At 37.5% G+C, this 19,574-nt stretch overlaps 1 protein-coding gene across 1 annotated transcript in view; it reads left to right on the top strand.

The window, feature by feature from the left end:
- Nucleotides 1-19,574, top strand: part of LOC109041050 (uncharacterized) — a 146,427-nt gene that overhangs the window by 3,606 nt on the left and 123,247 nt on the right. The gene's annotated exons all lie outside the window — the stretch shown is intronic.

The following is a 19,574-nucleotide window of genomic DNA, read 5'->3' on the forward strand; positions in this document are numbered from 1 at the left end:
GGCTTGGAGGACAAGGCGCATACTTAAGTGCAGTTTTTGCTTTTTCGAGAAATACGTGTTAGAAGTTTTGAAATCACATGGATCCTTACGGCGGAAAGAAAGTTCAAACTGACTTTTTGATGTTTACAAATACGAATTTGGGAGCGAATTTTTCATAGAATATGCATTAAGGCTAGTTTTTCTTGAAGTTATTAATATCTCAATGTTTTCAGAGACTGTACTAATACGCCTTGTTAGTCTCCTCCAATCCCCTCAAATTGAGTCACGATGAACGGTGATAAGTTACAGGGCAAGACTGAGGAGGGGGACAGTTTTTACTGGGGTCCTATTAACTTGCAGACATTGCCAAATTTCGTTCGATAAAATATGATTTTTCAAGGAAATTGGAGAAGGTTTTTCATCGAATTTTTCAGAAAATTATATTCGCGATAAGATCTAACAGGAAGTTATCTGAGAATTTCAAAAAAAATATTCACAACCCCCCCTTTAAAGTAAACATTCTATCGGAGGAAATTTGGCCACTCTCGAATGTTAATTGATAAACACAGCTGTAGAAAAAAGGGGTATGGAGGGATCCTATTGGTGGAAGCGGGTGTTTGCAATGGACAAATGAAGTAGATAACAGACTAAGTAATAGCAACCCACGAGAAACCCCACAGTTAGTCCATTATTTTCTCCCTTAGTCTATAGAAACCACCCACTTCAACCAATAGGATCGCTCCATACTCCCCATGTCTTCTTTGTCTTCTGCTCTGTCGATCGATTTCAATAATCAGCCCGCAGGCTGCAGCTGCCTTACCTGCGGGTCGATTATTGAAATTGATGGACAAAGCTACTTAGAGTCCCTTTATACCAAGAGTCAAGACAACACCCCTCATGGAGTCACAAACGGGAATAAAGATTACAGAAATTGAACGTTTTACGTAATCCTTGATCGGCCCATTCTCAAATTCCTTTCTCCGTTCCTTCTCTCATTTCGTTTTTTCCTTGCCGAACCCGTAATTCCCTGGTCCATTCCAGATTATAATCTTTGCAATCGGTGAAAATGTAATCTTTATTCCCGTTTGTGACACAGTGAAGGCCTAAAATACGGGAACCAATCAGAAATGGATTCACATTGTCTTGACTCTCAGTATAAAGGGACTCTAGACAAAGCTATAGACAAAAGAGACAAAAGGGATATGGAGGAATCCTATTGGTGGAAGCGGGTGGTTGCGATGGACAAAGGCAGCAGGTAATAGACTAACTAACTGCAACCCACGAGAACCCGACTGTTAGTCTATCATTTTCTCCCTTAGTCTATAAGAACCACACACTTCAATCAATAGGATCGCTCCATACTCCCTATGCCCTTTTTGTCTATAGCTTTGTGTATCAATTTCAATAATCAGCCCGCAGGAGACAAGAGGCTTTTTTTTAATGATCGGCAACACCACCGATTACAAAACTGTGTTCTCAAGCTGATGAGGAAATCTCTAGCATCTTTCAATTTATATCAAGGAGATGTTTTCATCATCTCTCAAGCGTGCATATAAGTAGAGGAACATTTCAGCACTCAACGAAAGAAAAATCGAATCATATTCATACTGACTCATGAGTAATATGTGTATACGTTTCAGATACCCTTATTGTCTTCTGGTTCCTTGGTTTGGGTTGCTTTTTTAACTGCATGAATGCGCCATCCAGTAAAGTCGGTGGAATGACATTCACAATCAGCATAATTTCATTTTTAAATAGAATAACATGTTGTATCAGAATATTTTATTTTCGTTGGAAACGTTTAAATCAATAAAATGTAAATTTTTCGCAATATTCTTCGAGAAACTGATTAATTTTGAGCCGGACGCTTTTATCGAAAAAACTTAAATTTTTGACAGGAGCCGTCGAGAATATTGCCGATGACATGAGAGCAAGATTTTTAAGATCAGGACAATTCCGCGATTTAAGAAAGGAAACCAAATCCTCAATCAAATTCTTGGCAAAATTTGAGCGAAATCAGGGAATTCAGGTTGTAATCCAAGCCTCCCCCCCCCCCTCCTCTCAATCGTTCGTTTGCGAAGATGTGAGCTGTTGCTGTCACAGAAAAATATCTACTGAAGAGAAGTGCTACTTACAGAGAGTTATTGCCAGAATGTGGACTGCTTTAGGGGCTATCTTACAGAAAGGGCATGTTACAGAGAATTTTTAGGATGTTGGCTGCTACGTACAGAGAAACATCTTTAGAGAGAAGTGTTATTAGAGAGTTTACCATAAAGTGGAGTGCTGTAGAGAGTTTTCCGACGAGAGTCGTGTTTGAAAGTTTCCTGCCAAATTTCTAACTTTTAACGATTCAAAAACATTCATTTCAGTCAACGAGGTCAGGATATCAATTTTGAGTTTTTCAGTCCTAGTGGTATTTTGTAAAGGACAGCCACGTATGTGCAAATTTCCCCCTGAATAATTTTGTTATATGCATCCTGGCACTTGTACCGTATATTCAAAGAATGGAGATGATGCATGTGTGAGGGATTTGCGATTTGACTGTTGATTCTTATGTAAAAGTTCGCGAGAAACACGATGGTGCCACTGGTTTTCTCTGAAATCAACTCCCAAGCTCCAAAAAAGCTCTCAAGTTGAGGCCAAAGTGGAGGGGATATCCCTCGCTACCCTGAGAGTCCACCTCTACATTAAAACAATCTCTCCATGCAAAGATAGGGAGCAAATACATTGACAGGGCTGCCACTTCATTTTTGGACTCCAAAACTGAAAACACGGCAACCCTGCTAATGTATTTGCTCCCAATCTTTGCATGGAGAGTTTGTCTGGATGTAGAGGTGGACTCTTAGGGTAGGGTGGGATATCCCCTCCATTTTGGCCTCACTTTGAAAGCTTTTATTGAGCTTAGGAGACGATTTCAGAGAAAACCAGTGGCACCATCGTGTTTCTCGCGAACTTTTACATAAGAATCATTAGTCAAATCGCAAATTCCTCACACATGCAACATCTCCATTACTGGAACACTTTCCCCGCTCTTATCTAAACGCGTTTTCCTCTGATCAGATCACTAAATGCTCCGACTTACTTAAACAGAAAGAAGGAATAAAGTTACATTAGGAGCGAAAAAAAGTCCAAAGTTTCATTTAACTCTAAGAATCAATGCAGAGATAAATTCGAACGATTGTCTTCACTCTCAATTTAAGCACAGTCTACTTTGGGCTTTTTGAAAAAGCGTAATTCTATTCCGTAAATGAATTTGAGCAAGACCGGATTTGCCATGATTCCACACCTAAAGCTAAGATTAAACTTGAAATTATCTCGACGGTGACTGTGAGTGAAGTTCTAGCGCTCACCTAACGAAATTCACAACACTCACATCCATCATCCATCATTTCATTTATTGGAGACTTGGAGAGGACGCTTTTTTGCCTGAATGTACAAATTAGCCGCCACCGCCGCCCCCTCCCCCACCCCCTTCTCCTTTCAATAATAACTCGAGATTAAAGCGCCGCTGGTTTTTCTGAGCTCAAAATTTTCCAAAGTAGCTGAAATAAAATGCGTTTCACACTGTTTTCTCAGTATTATCTGTCAAATTTCTATTTTTTCTTCTTGTTTTTCCTCTAAGGATTTCTCAGGATTGTCAATGTCTTGCATTGTTTCGAACAGAAAAAAATTAATAGAGCATTCCACCGGATTTATTGTAGCATGAAAACCTTTAATATTTTTATTTATTTTCTTACAAACTATGCGCCTACTAACATTTTTATGCATTCATTTTGTATTTTGACTTTATTTTTTCGTTGCCGTCCGTTTTATTCTTGTTACTTTAGGCTGGTTTTTCTCCACTCCTGATATCAATTCATTGTCTTTAGTTTTTAATGTTTACACTTTTTCTAGATTTACTGGTAAGTCGCATGAACTTATAAGTCTCTCTTTTCATCGTATTGTATGCAATTCTCTCACATCTGAAATGTAACATGTTTTTATGTCTACGTTTAAAGTGTTTAAAGTATTGTCTCACCTTTACACAGTGATCGTTCAAGTAACTTTATACGCGTTATTTCCGAATTTTTCTAGGTACCTTTTGTATCCCCCCCCCCATCGTAAATTTTATGTCGCTTTGTCAATATCGATATCGTGATACGAGTATCATCAGTTTTTCTCATATCAATACCGAAAATCGTCAAATTGTTTCTGCATACGTTTTACAACAGAAAATTCGCGTGTTATTTCTTCGCCACCAACTTACTTGTTAATATTATTCAATTTTCAGTGAAGTGATTTGTTGTGTGTTAAAGATGTACTACTCTAGTGAAGTGATCCTCGTTAATTTTTAGAGTGCCTACTCGAAAGTGCATCCTTTCGTTATTAACGGAGATCAGAGAACTTTTTTGGGACTCATTCGTGAGGATGAGGAATCTAATCGTCAGTACTTTCAGGTGAATATGTATAGATTTACTTTTACCTCCGAATTTCTCTCTCGTGACTTTGTCAATGTTATGTGACTTCGATTAAAAAGCATCGCAAAAAAAAATCGAATATTAAAAAGTCGGTTTAGAAAATTAGGCAATGTGACTTTTATAGGTTTTTTTTTTTTTATTTAACGCGTAATGTTTATGTCAATAATAAAAAATGTACGAATCGACAGTAGCTCAGTATTGAATTTCATTAAACATAGTCAATATTCTTTTTAATATAAACTGTACTTTTGGTGATCATACAATCGTACGCACTGTTTCAAATAACTTCAAGGAAAAAAAGTACGAGAAGAATACCTAATTTGTGCAAAATCAAGCAGATCAACTTGATACGTGAATCAATGACGCGCCGTTATCAACAAATTGTGCTGGAGTTTTTTTGCGTGTTTAAATTTCTTTCTGGGTTTCAAGTGATGTGTTGAAACAATGAATTCCGGTTTTTTTGTGTTTTCGTTACAATCGTTGAAAAAACATTTCGTTACTGTCGTCTCTCCAGAATTACCCAGGTACGTATGCTAATCATTAATTCGAGAAAGTATGCGCATCTTAGCATACTTACACGTTTCAAAAGCAAACATTTTTTCAGAAATGTAATCTGATAATTGAATTGATTGCTCTACGTTGTAGAGCCGTCAATGAAAGTTGAAAATGTATTGACTAATTAGGATGATCAACTTCCTACGTTTGGAACATATATTTATTTAGGTAACACTAAAAACACAACATGGTGAAAAAAAGCTGAAATATCCGGGACGTTTCTCCCGAATTCTTGGGTTTTTTAAATCGAAAAAAAGAAGAAATAAAGGAAAACTTCCTTTCGGAAACAAAGGGAAACAGCCTTTTTGAAATAATGACAAGTTTTCCCTCATTTCCTTTTTCTTCCATGGAAAAAGCCTGATAATTCGAGAGAAACGTCGCGGGTATTTCTTCAATTTTTAGCCTTTGTTCCCCCACGTTGTGTTTTTAGTGCTGCTATATCATTTCGGGCTACTTTAAATAATTACATTATGTTTGCATACCTACTTATGTTTTGTTTTCTTCTCATCACCCTTCCATGTCAACTCTTTTCAATCTTTGAGGGAACCTTTGAGCGCAGGTTCCCTTAACGAATTCATAGCTCCTGTTTTTTGAGGAAGCCGCGAGGTTTCCATCTGTTTCAGGAACGATTGCAAACAACAGCCTGCACTACCAGCAGATATGCATTTACTCCTCAGTATTCTTTTCGGCAACTGCTGACGTATCGTTGTGTCAATCAGTGGCGAGGTGTGAATGATCGATTTTCGATGTTTCCCCATTTGAAGCTGTGGTAAAGAATCGATTATTAAGGTGTTCGTTGCGAACGCCCCGTTTATCGATACTTTTCCATAGATTTAAACGGCAGATCAATCGATATATCGCAAAGGACGCCACGCCACTGTCAGTCTTGTGTATTTCTAAACGTTATAATCGAAATAAGCTGTCAGTTTTCATCTTTTGCTCTCGTTCAGGCTTTATCAGGTCATCATGATAAAAAGCGAAGTAATTTTATTCCAACGTTTCTCAATTGTTTTTAATTTTGAAAACTGTAAATGTAAGTAAAATGAATAGAAATCGAAGAGAGAGAGAAAATGTAATGTAAGTAAATAAATCATCGTTGTGATGCAATTAATTGGATACTGGGTTAGACAATTTTTGATGGATACTTTTTACAGATTACCTCTGTGAAGTAGCACAGTGTATACACTTTAATCATTACTTTTCTCAGTAATTTTCAGCTACTTTTTCCCATCACATTTAGATATTTTTGACTGATATCGGTCGATTTAATGGACAATAGTTTATCCCATAAATTTTGATGTAAGCTTCAGTTGTACAGGGTTTTTACTGGTGTAATTGTTTCGTATCCAAATACTCAAGTAATATTCGCAAAAAGGAAAGAATGTTTTAATGATAAAAATAATATTTTCATGCTTGACAGAGTTTTAATCTTATTGATCTTTTAAAGAGGCTTCTATTATTTTTTAACTTAACCATTGCCTTGATATTTTTTAATTTGATATAGTTCAAGGCCTTTCGTTTTAAGTTTTACCTGTTTTTGTTTCCGCTCAACAGCAGCATTTTCATCATAACCTTATTATTTTTCGTGTTGATTTTAATATTATTTAAAGTAATTCATGTTTTAGCATGAATTCAGCAATTTCATTACGTTTATATATTACTTGCACTCAGGTCTTACGATCATATTTATAATTTTGTAGTTTCATCCGTCTATTGGTCGATACTAAAAAAGTACGTGAACCTAAAATTGTGTAACTTTATTCGCAAGGCTGAATAGCCACTTCTTAGTAAATATTTTTGTTTTTACAAGAGGACATTCTTATTTCAATAGAAACTTGAATCAAAACTTAATTTTTCTGTTCATTCAGTTAATCAGCAGAAAATACCTAAACATTTGTAAAATCCCAGGTACATTGCAGTTCTCTTTGCTTCTTTCGAACTCACTACTTAACAGAATCATTGCACTAATCTGCGAGGTCTGAAATATTTGAAAGTTTTTGATTATTAGAATCTCGACGTTTGATGTTTTCTGTTTCTACTTTCATAATATATTTATATTTATACGATACCTAGTAAATTCAAGAAATATTTTTGTTAACCTTTGAATAAAAGTTTAGTCTTATAACCGTACTGTATTATTCCTTTTTAACTCTTAAAAATTTCGTACCAACCACTATCAAATTCTCGCTTATTATTTTTTCAAAGTATAAAACCCATGGAGAGATTAAAAATGAATTACTTTGAAGATATTTCTTTAGGGAATAATCTAAGTATGACCATTTTCATGACGAGTCAAAAAATGCGTCCCCCAAAAGTTTTAAGGGGCCATCCCTAAAAGGGAGAAGAATCCTAGGGGTTATAGGAGTGGTGCGGGTCCTTTGGATCGCCCTGTATACTTCCGTGGAAAAATTTTAGAAACAATTTTTACCTCAGTTTATGCTGATTTTATGCTCAGTATGTCCCCAACTATTACTCAAACGCATTTTCCCCCTTGAAATGACGAGTATTTCTGACGTTAGGAGTTATGAGGTTCTTCAGAGAATATTGATCTCTGAAGCCAATAATTTTAGTATTGAATAAGTATATAACGCTGGGGGTCGTTCATAAATGACGGCAGACAATTTTTCATTTTTTGAGCATACTTTCTGGCTCAGCGCTGTACATATTTCACGCCTTACTTTTGCATTTTAAATATTCACCAGTTACACTGTCAAAAATAATAATATTCCCGTCTTGCATTGAAAATAAATTGAGTCAAATGAGACCTTAATCAAGAGATTATTTATTAAAGTCATTTTGGAGGCTTTAAGATACAATTAAAATGCAATGAATTGAAGTATTATTATTTTTAACAGTGAAGGCAATTTTGCATGAAAAGCACACTATCGAAAAGTTTTGAATTCAATATTCTCTTTCCAACAAAGCAGGTAATACCTCATATACCTTGTCTGAGTAATATCGACCGAAAAATATACCAAGAGCGATGAATGCGTTCAAATGCTGAAGTTAAACTTAAAGTAAAATAAATTAGAATATAATATTTGAATGCAGCACATCACTACGAACGCTCGGAAAAAGTACAGTTCGTTCTATCTCGGAGTCCGTTCATGAAATACGTAACGTTAAATTTCGAATTTTCAACCCTCCCTTCCCCCCTGTAACGCTTTTATGACATAGGTATTCTGTTCTTTAACACATAAGAACGAAATGGCGTAACGGTCTTCTCGAACCCCCTTGCCCTAAAGCGTTACGTATTGCATGAACTACCCCGCGGAGTCATGGCGATTCTTGCAATTTGGCAACACTGTTTCCCCTCCACTTGATCTAGGACTACATGCTACAACGAGGAACCACTATTTCAAGCTCATCCACAAAAGCTCCTATCTGCACTAGAAAACTATCAGCACATTTGCTGTTTCTATAAAGAGCCAGAAATCGCGGTTCCCTATTGCAAATTGCAGTCCAAATATCGATTTTTTTTTTTATTTTTTTTTCTTTATTCATACATTTGTGCGGAGAAAAAACATTGTTACCAACCTCGGAAGAATCGCCACCGGTCTCCACCGGAAACGAGGAAAGACCCTCCATTGGTATTTTGGCAATGATGGAAGCTTTTACTCTCGAGACTCCGTCATTCAACTACAACCTACGTACAGAGGCGAATCCAGAAATTTGGCAACACCGAATTTCCTCCATATAAACCTATGCTAAATAATCGATTCTTGTCGGAGCAACTGGCCCCTTCAAGAATCGATACATTTCCATAGGTTTAACTTGGGGAAATCCGGTGTTGCCAAATTGCTGGATCCGCCAATGCCTACATACTAGGTGGATGTTGAAGAACGTGTTGAGCATTTATCAGGAGCAGAGACAAGAAGAGACCCTCCAATAGCCTCTTGGCGACATTGGGCTGCTTATTGAAATGTATAGCCGTAAAAGACACAAAGAAAATGGAGCGATCCTATTGGTTGAAACGGGTGGTTGTTACAGACTGAGGAGGAAAATTATGAACTAACTATAGGATCTCTCGTAAGTTGTCTTTAGTCAGTCTATTACTTTCTTTCTTTGTCGATTGCAACCACCCTTGCCCACCTTTCTCCTTGTCCTCTTCGTCTAGATCGCGTTCTCTGTCAATGTCAAAAATGAACCCGCAGCGGGCCGATTGTTGACATTGATGGACAAATAAGACAATAGGGATATGGAGGAATCCTTTAGATGGAAGTGGGTGATTGCAATCCACAAAAGCGGTAGATAATGGACTAACGAACGACAACCGACAAAAGACCATTTAGTCAGTCCATCATTTCTCCATTTAGTCTATGATAAGTACCAGTTTCAACCAATATCATTGCTCCATGCTCCCTTTACCTTCTTTGCCTATCGCTCTGTCTATTAATTTCAATAATCAGCCCGCCGGTCCCCACTCAACCAGTGGCGTGCCGTGCTTTGCGATACATCGATTGATCTACCATTTCAACCTATGGAAAAGGATCGATAAACAGGGTGTTCGCAATGAACACCTTAACAATCGATTCTTTACCAGAGCTTCAAATGGGGAAATATCGATACTCGACCATTCACGCATCGCCACTGCACTCGACGCGGATCCGTTCACTAATGTGGAAATTGGATTTTCAGATAAGGAGCGAGTGCAAAGATCGAAGAAGCTAGCCCTGGATTTCCTGAGCTTCCGGCACCACCTGGAGATGGCCGGCGTCGGCGGCGGCGGCGACGACTCGGACAGCGCGGAGACGGCGCGGACAAAGCCGGACCTGGAGTCGTTGGTGTCGAGCTACAAGTCGTGGGCGTTCCACCCGGAGGTGGAGTACATGCGGGACTTGGTCGGCGAGCGGCCGCAGTACGTCTGCAACACCTGCGGGAAGACCTACCAGTGGAAGCAGGGGCTCAATACCCACAAGCGGCTGCACTGCGGCAAGGAGCCGCGCTTCCAGTGTCCGCACTGCCCGAAGAAGTGCTACCAGCGAGGCAACCTCGAGAGTCACATCAGGAACGTCCATTCGGGCCTCGTCCAGAACAACGGGCTCGGGCTGGCCCTGTCGGCCCTCTCCGGCAGCGGCATGCAGATCATCAGGCGCGGCCCAGTCGCCACCAGTTCTTTCACCAGCAGTATTTGATGCTCCTTCGTCATCGTCCTCATTGTCGTTGTCAACGTTTTCCTTGTTCTACCTAGAGTCCCTTTATACTGAGAGTCAAGACAATACCCCTCATGGAGTCACAAACGGGAATAAAGATTACAGAAATTGAACGTTTTTTGTAATCTTTGATGGGCTCATTCTTAAATCCCTTTCTCCGTTCCTTCTTTCATTCCGTTTGTTCCTTGTCGAACTCGAAATTCCTCGGTCCATTCCAGATTATAATCTTTGCAATTGGTGAAAATGTAATCTTTATTCCCGTTTGTGACACTGTGAAGGCCTAAAATCCGGTTAACCAATCAGAAATGGATTCGCATTGTCTTGACTCTCAGTATGAAGGGACTCTAGTTCTACCCAAACCGCGAGTACCTTCATTGCGAGAATATGAACACTGGAAAATCCATTTCTGCGCTGAAAAAAAAGTTACGGCCTATATAGACGTACCATCCGTTCCGGGTCCTGAGGCCGAATGTTCCAGGTGCTGGAGCCGTAGCTTCGATTGCTCCGGACACCACACCCAGAAGTTTCGACCTCTTAGGCCGGAACGCCGACGGTATGTTCATGTAGCCCGTAGTTACGGCTTCCACTGCTGGAGTTTTTTTTTTTTTTTTTTTTTTTTTTTTTTTTTTTCCAGTGTGATTGGCTCAGCGACTCTACACTAAAAAGAAAAGGAAGTTACGGGCTATATAGATATACCATCAGTTCCGGATTCTGAAGCCGAAAGTTCCGGGTGCTAGAGCCGTAGCTTCGATTGCTGCCGGTGTCACGCCCGGAACTTTCGGCCTCTGAGGCCGGAACGCGGACGGTATGTTTATAAAGCCCGTAGGTACTGCTGCCCTGACCGAAGTTATTTTTTTCATCAAAAGTCGCCAATCCTTTCATCTCGAGTCTCCGCCATTTTTTGGGTTCCCAAGGGTCTCCATGGTATCTAGTGTTCATACTCTCATGGGGGCATTCCTCGTGAAGCTCTCCGCGCTTGTTACTATCTCCACGACTCCGTAGAGAAGGACGAGGAGGCGGCGCACAATGACATATTTTGCCGTGCTAAAGAAAAACGCCGCGTATGAACTTTCGAAAGAGGCCGAATTTCCCCCAAAGAAGTACGTATTTTTCATAAAAGTTACGAGCATTTTGTCTTGAAAATTTCCTATTTTTAAGGTCAAATTGCGAACAATATTTTCTGAAAAATCGGAAGAAAAACATTCTCAAGTTTTGCGAAAAATCTGCGTTTCATCAGGGGAAATCAGTGACACCCGAAGGCTCATACGGTGTTATTCTTTAGAGAGGCAGTGTTGGGCAAGATGAGAAATTAAACCCTCTCAATACTTTTTACCGTGTCAAAACCCCACTCTAAAAGCAGTGACCGTATCGGACATTGTTCTACTTCTAATTTTTCCCCATAATGAAAGTCTTTCGAAATCAAATCGGCCCTTGACTAGTTCCTGTGTGTTTTTTACGATGAAAAACGTTTCTCAGAGGTCAATTTTTTTTGACAACCTAAAAAGCTCCCGGCTATTCTTGATGATTTTAAAAACATGTAGTCAGCGGCAGATTCATAGCCGTGTCAGCCATTAATCGACACTCAAAAGTATTCTTTTTTATCACATTCGAAAATTCTACGAACCAGAACCAACTCGCCGCCTCCCGTACCTAATTCTTATACGCACGAATACGCCATGACTCAGTCTTCATCCGTCTTATCAAATAACGTGATACTCTGTGTCTGTCTTTCAAAATTTTAATACATTGTGATAATATAATTCGATCCCGTAACTTAGTTTATTTTCCGAAATTGCTTGCGATGAAAGTCCCTGGTTAGTGCGCCGTTTTGGCGAACTTTCGAATATTTTTCAAGTGATTTTTTAAAAATCAAGCATATTTCATATTTCCCTCCCGATGAATTATTCTTTTATATTGCGTGATTTTATTAAAAGAAGAACTTTATCCGCTCTTGATGAGAGCTCAATTTCTTCCTCCTTTCTGCCTTGATCATCGTATCGCAGCCCAACATCTTGATATCTTTTATGAACTAAAGATTTTGCCCGCAAGTTCCGGTCGTTGCTAAGTCCTCTTCAACGCAAAGGTTTCGAATGAAGTCAATCGTTTCTTATTACCACCCTATTGTGTAGGTAGTTTAAGCTGTCCCACCACTTACTCAAAGTAAACGAACCAAAAGCATCCTCTTAAATTACCATCGCTGTAATTTTTTCTTTTTTCCTACTTACTTGTGATTCCGGCCTGATTATAATTTTACAACTGAGAAGTCCATACTGTTTGAACTTTAATTTAAGGGTCAAAAAATGAAAGAAAAAAAAACTTATGCCGTCTCACATCACCGTGATTGGCCCACTACGTTAGATCATTGAAAAACTTGAAAATCATTGAAAAACTTAATGTCCTCCTAATTACGCATTTATTTATTTATTAATCAATAAATAATTCCTTTTTTTCAATTTAATGAAGTTCCTATGGAATTGTATACGTCAAAGGTCTCAAAAATGCTGTTCGTTTTCAGCATTGAAATGTAACCTCGTCCCCCCTATTATTAGTTATATTTACCTACCTTATATAATACAAATAACTTACTGAGATCCATCCCATTTGTAATATTTTACTATGCAGCCGTGATATTGTCTTCCTTATTACCACCAATAATAGTTATTAATATTTTTTAGCAGTTAAGCATTAATCCCTCAGGCCACCCAGCTGCAAGTTTTTCCTCTCCCTTTTTTGTATTTTTGTACATAATGTAAAAATGAATTTAACTATGCAATCAGTTTCATCTGAATGAACCTTAATTTTTATTTGGAGTTTTATTATCTTCCAGACGATTGAAGTCTTTCAAAAGTCTTCCACACACCACTAGATTCGGCCTGTATATAGGGAACACTTGCACCTCATTCTATTTAATTATTATTGTATTTTTTTACTTAATTGATTATATTTACGTCTTTCGTTTTCAATACGTCCGAAGAGGCGTATTGATTTTTATCGCGCTGTTTTTGTGAAGTATATGCGAATTGCCGTAGTTAGGCTCTGTCACTTCATAATTCATTGGCACTTTGAATTTAATTTACTTTTACACCATTCTAAAGCACATCATTCTGAGCCGATACTGGCATGACCGCGTTTCCTTCCGTCCTTTTTGGTCCTTTTACCATGGCAAATAGCTACATCGGACATTGTTCATGTTTTCGACCCTTTCTGAGACATCACAGTAATTATCACTATCAATGGCGTGGCGTGCTTTGCGATGTATCGATTGATCTGCAGCCATTTAAACCTTTGGGAAAGGATCGACAAACAGGGTTAGTAACGAACACCTGAATGGACCACTAGACAAGGTACGAATTTCAGCATTCTGATACATGTTTCTAAACCAAAATTTTACGTAGAACACGATACGCACAACGAAAATTACCGGAATCAACTCCTTACGAAGCTCTTTAATGATTCTTGATGCGTGAATTCAAACCACCCGCTCATGAAAACTCAATGCTCTGCGTGATTCACATCGCGCGCTAAACGTTATCATGATAGTCTCTGCGATATAAAAATCTGGCAACCTCAATCTTGACGCTTTGGCTCAGCTAAAGCAATAAATTGCTTATACTTTGAACAACACATGGTGGGAAATGAACATTGCTCGATTGAGAGGCTTGCTGAAACCATTGTAGTGCGCGATTCGACTCACGTAGAGCTTTGAGTTTCTTATGAGCGGGCAGTTCAAAATCCGCGTGACCAATGCGAAATAAAAAGGTTAATATCTTCGTTAGGAGTTTGTTTCAGTAATTTTCGTTGCGCGAATCGTGTTCTATGTGAAATTCTGGTCAAGAAAAATGTATCAGAATGCTTAAATTCGTGCCTTGTCTAGTGGTCCATAGTCGATTCTTTACCATAGCTTCTAATGATGAATATCGATGATCGATCATTCGCGCCTCGCCATTGATCAATATTATTTTAATCGTTGTAAATCGCATACGGTTTACGAGCACTGAAGAATCTCGCGCACGTTTTCGTAGTACGTAACATGTATGTGCACTGCACCCTTCGAAAAATAATTTTTCTTCTATCTTAGCGGCGTGCTCATTTCAGATATTTTTCTCTCTCTACTTGTAATAATTTGTTTCTCTCGTGTACCTACTTAATCTTATACTCAGGTCTATGCTTTCCTTTAGAAGGTGCCCAGAAGTACTTTTTGTGAGAAATCACTTCGACAAAGTGTCAGATAATGTTCGTTGGCACATTTTTAATTTTAAATTCTTCCTTTGTCGCAAAATCATAACGCTGTTATTTTTTAATCACATCTTATAGGTACTTATATGTTACCCCTTCACCAAGTTCTCTAGAATTTCTTCATCCCGCCGTGCAGGCTTTATTAATAGCGAAACTCCCATCCAGTTAGTCCTCTTACATTTACTGCAACTTTTTTCTTGATTTGTCCCATATCCCTTTTGTCAGTGATCTTCTGGGGCAATCCTATGCACTGAAACCTTTCCCCTTGATGTTTACTTAGTTTGAAATTTAATACTCATTTTTAAATTCTCCTCTTTTCGTGGGGATTTTTCGCATCATCCCGCCTTCAATTTGCTCTGTTGTGATTTTTTTCATTTTATCCTTCAATGTCTTATGGTGTCTTAACTGTTACGGATTTAATTTCATTTCTACAATATTTTTAACATTATTGTTGAAGTATAGTACCATTGCGTCAGAATTTAAATAGGATACTTCAAAAGAATGCGCATATAGCTTTAAATGCTCAGCCCCTCTGAAGACTATTACCCTCATATGAAATCCAGGTAATGTGAACAATGTGAGTTCACGAATGCGTTACATAGAAAATTTACCTCTTGAGCTTACTTAGTGAATCAACCCCCCCCCCCTTCCCTCCCGTAAATATTTTCTGTTTTGAACAGAAATTATTTTATTTTCTATTCCGGTGCAAACAGCGAGCTTTTCTGGTTCAAGTCTTCCGAATATTTGACTTGGTGCTAATTTTGATATTACCTCATTTTGTTCTTAGCACCATTTTTTTTTTTTTTTTTTTTGGGGGGGGGGAAGTGGTCTGCTAATGGATAGTTTATTTTCAATATTAGAATTTTGTCACTTCCTGTGGTGCAACTTACTATATTGTTTCATTTCTGCCAAACTGCACTGTATTCATATGATTGTTTTTCTTCACTTTTTTCATCATTACCGTATACACAATATCAGAAAAAGTGAATTTCCGGCTGAATGGAGATTCCTTGAAATGCTTTGAAAATACGGTGTAGTTTATTGTCACAGGAGTCTAACGAATCAGGTTAACTCCCCCTGAGGTACAATTTGTTTCAATTAACACTACATTCTAATCCCCACTCCCCATTTTCACCGTTTTTCCCCTTTTTTATCCCACTTTGAATCACGTGTTTAAGTTTAGAATTTTAATATTTATTTAGTTTTTCGTTTGTTTACTCTTAGTTGGCGATCAGCCAACCCACTGATTTTTATTTATGTAGGCAGAACATTACCTATTTATTCATACATTATGTGTATAATTTACAATGTATTTGTTTAATTGTAAGTCCTTGTCGCCACAAAGAATGCTCGATGACGTGGATATGCTCTAATTCCTCATTTCACTGCACCGTGTCACCGGTAATCTTTCTGAATTCCATAGCATCGGGCTCTCTACGACTCAGTTTTTCTAAATCTCTTTTTTAATGAAAATGAGTCCCTTTTGACCTCCGCTATGCATCAGTTTGTAAAAATTGCAAATACTGATTACCAGGCTTGTTAATTTACTGTGATACATACCTCCATGTTAATAGTTTTTAATTATCCATGAGCAAGTAAGCAACCGTTTTTCTCCGTCTTTTTTTATTGCCCACCTTAAATTGTTGAATCTTTAAATTAATCATTTTCTGCACATTATCACCATCACAATTTTCCCGCCTAATCGAATTCCTCATAATTATAATTAAATCCACCATTAATTTTATTCATTCTCCAATTTTTTGTCATTATTAATGCCTCCTTGATATAGCCTCTTTCTAGGGCATTCGCCCGAGAAAATTAGAGGTGTTAGCGTTTCACAAACGATGTTAAAGGCGTTTGATTCGAAAGGCATTCTATTCTTGTAACCCCCCCTCAACCTTAAAACACGTGAATTTAATCAATCATCTCAAAATTTTCTGAAATTACGAGTATCTCCTTCCCTTACGGAGCCTCCTCCCCCCCCCCCCCTCCTCCAACGAATGAGCCTTATGATTTCAATTTCCCCTTTGTAGATTATCGATAGACTGTGCAAAATGCCCGCGTAAACTAGTATTTAGTGATTATATCCCCATAGCCTTTAATACTCCTCTCACTATCACTGACTATTGAATATTCAGATTTTATGCCGTACTTGTGATCTAGTTTTTATTTTATGTTTTAAGTTTATTTGAAGTATTTTTGTACGCATTTTTTCATGTTGCAACTGAATTTTAAGATTTTTAGCTGTTCATCGGTACTCATATTTTAGATGTTAAGGCTAAAGTTTTAGACTCTTTGACTCGACTTTTTTGGGTGCTTCTCGTGCTGGAAATGTCCTCTAGGACACCCATCATGCAGCGCTGTGAAATACTTGTTTTATGGAATGGAGCCCTTTATTTTGGTCCTCCGCACCCTGACAAAATACTACCATGAAATTTTATTAATTATTTCGCGGAAATATCCGATCATTCATATGATTGTTAGGTTCTATTCCTCTGGTTTCTTGTCCGTAGTTAACGAGCGTCAAAGCCCCTTCACCAGAAACGCGTCTGCTAGGTCGTGCTTCACTTTAAAGCCGTTTTCTCACGTTGCAAATGGAGTCATCGATGCAATCCATCAATATTGAACACTTTAAAAACTGAGCAATTTGCTCCCTCATGCAACGTGGGGATTTGGAGTAGGATCGACGTATCTCGCGGATTCAATATTTCTCGCGCTGTCATATATTTTTTGCGGGTATTTTACGTGTACTTTTAGTATTTTTGAAACACAAGTTTCCCTTTTCTCCTATAACCCTCACCTTCCTTTGTTATTACTTAAAATAATATTGGTGTTAAAGCTCAGTTTTGCGTCAAACGCATTTAGCGGGTATATTACTTGTTTCGTTGTAGATGTTGAACAAACCTTTTTGACATTTCTTTTTTTTTCTGTGGAAAAATCCTTCTTTCATGGATTATTAGAAATATTTTTTATTCATAAAGTTAAATTACTCTTATGATTTTCCCCTAAGAATAATAATGAATCAATCCTTGTAAGTCCAGTCCTTCTAATGTCGTTGAAAGATGCTCATGTAGGATTTTCGGAGATTTCTATAAGATATCGTCTATGATTTCCATATTTATTTTGAATTTTATACTTAAGCAAAAAAGAATCTATAAGGGATATATTTTCTCATTTGTGAGGATGAGTTTACATCGTGAAACAAATCGATATGAATTCTATGCAATCCGTTTACATAATGGTAGCATCAGTTTTAAAAGAAGCAGTAATGAAGTCTGCCTGGATGTAGCGAAGTATTGTTGAATCTCTCGGAAAAAGTTTCTCTGCGTTAATTTATTTACTCCATAATTTCCATTTTTTGAACTGCCTCCAAGGTATAGTTCATATGCCTTATGAATTTATTTTTCGTCATTAATTGATTTACTTCTTTGAATTTTAAGTATTATTTTAATATGTTTACTCTTCTTCGAATAATTTCTTCCAACTCTGTTCATTTTATGTTTTTTCGAGGTCATGTTATATTTAGCGTCTTTTGTTCATCGCGTATCATGTAGCAGGCATTTAATGAGCTTGTTTCCGGCATGGTTGAGACCGCGCTTTTAACTGTATTGGCAGGGAGTTTTTTTACACCGAATTCGAAATCTACATTTTTTATTTATTTTTCTTTTACACTTTACTTTCATTTCAAATACTGATAGTTAGGTAAGCGTCATTATTGCATTTAAATTTAATTTTTCCAATTTACTTTTGATTATATTTTAAGATTTTCTCTTAAACTACTTTATACTTTTTGCGCCTTTTTCTGATTTTCCTTTTTTTTATTTAATCATCCAATCGAAAATCAATTTTGTTTGTGTTAAACTATTCTGTAATAAAAGAAGTCGGTCAATTTCGAAAAGGAAGAAAAAATGTTTCAGCTCCGTCGATATCCTCATTTTCTGAACTGGTGACCTTAAAATATTTATTCCTATCATTACCTTCTTCAGTTCTACTCTTTATAGTTTTTTTTCATTACGGCATTGCACTCATTTTCCCGTGACCTAGGATAGTTCTGACTTCCATGATTTTTGTTCTTCTGATTTTTTGTACTTACTATTACTACTGGTAGCAAATAGTTTCCATGATATACTTCCAAGTTGTAGCGATCATTTCCTCTCGTATATTTTTATTATATCCATTGTTACGCTTCCAAAACTATTATGAAATAAAGTATTTATAATGAATTATGCATTTTAATGAGTTCATCCAACTTGTTTACTAGAAAGATTAATGACGGAGGCTTTACATAATGGTCTCAAAAATTCAAATCTAGCAGAAAAATAATATTAGTGCATGCGGGAAAAGAAATTAGTCAATTCATCGAAATAATAGCGATTCTGTGCCCTGATCTGTATTTCCAATAGCCTATCAATAAATTACAGATGAGTGAGTATGATGCGTGTATGTATAGCATCCAGATAATACAGGAGGTGGTGAAGAAGTAACGTGATTCCAATGTCACCAACATTGCAAGAATCGCCATTACGTTATGGACTACACAAACACGTTGCTAAAGGACCATATTTATTTAATTCTGGCTCTACCACAAAACCACCTATGAGCGCAGGGAAACCAATGGCACTTAAAATGGACTACATTTTGCAATTAAGAACGACAAATTCTGACTCAGTGTAGTAACAACGCATGAACCATTAGTTTCCTTACGCACATACGTGTTTTTTCGGTTGAGCCAGAATTTATAGTTCCTAATCGCAAAATTAAGTCCAAAAGTTTCTATAACGAGCCACAAACAGAGGCTCCTTATCGTCAATGTGGTCCCTTTAAACCTACCGATACGACGTGAGTAGACCTTTCTGCTGGGCTGAAACTGAGAAAATAGAAAATTAGAGAGACATTTGTTCCGAAATAAGGTTTAGAATTTTTTCCCAATGTCTTCCCCACGAGCTGGAAAGCTGGTATTGTATGCTGTGTATCATACCGTTTTACCGAAGGTTGGAATATCTTGTCAATGCGTACTCATTGACGTCATCAATGGACGCACTAAAATGGCTATCGAATCATGACCGGCGACACCACTTTCTGCATTATCTCTATAACATACCCTTACAAGAATCCAAAACCCTAGTCTACCTTACTAAAAGAAAAACTAAAGGAAAGTGAACGGTATAGTAAAAAAAAAAATAATGAAAAATAA

This window comes from Bemisia tabaci, chromosome 1 (assembly GCF_918797505.1).
Source record: "Bemisia tabaci chromosome 1, PGI_BMITA_v3".
Classification (NCBI taxonomy): Eukaryota; Metazoa; Arthropoda; class Insecta; order Hemiptera; family Aleyrodidae; genus Bemisia; species Bemisia tabaci.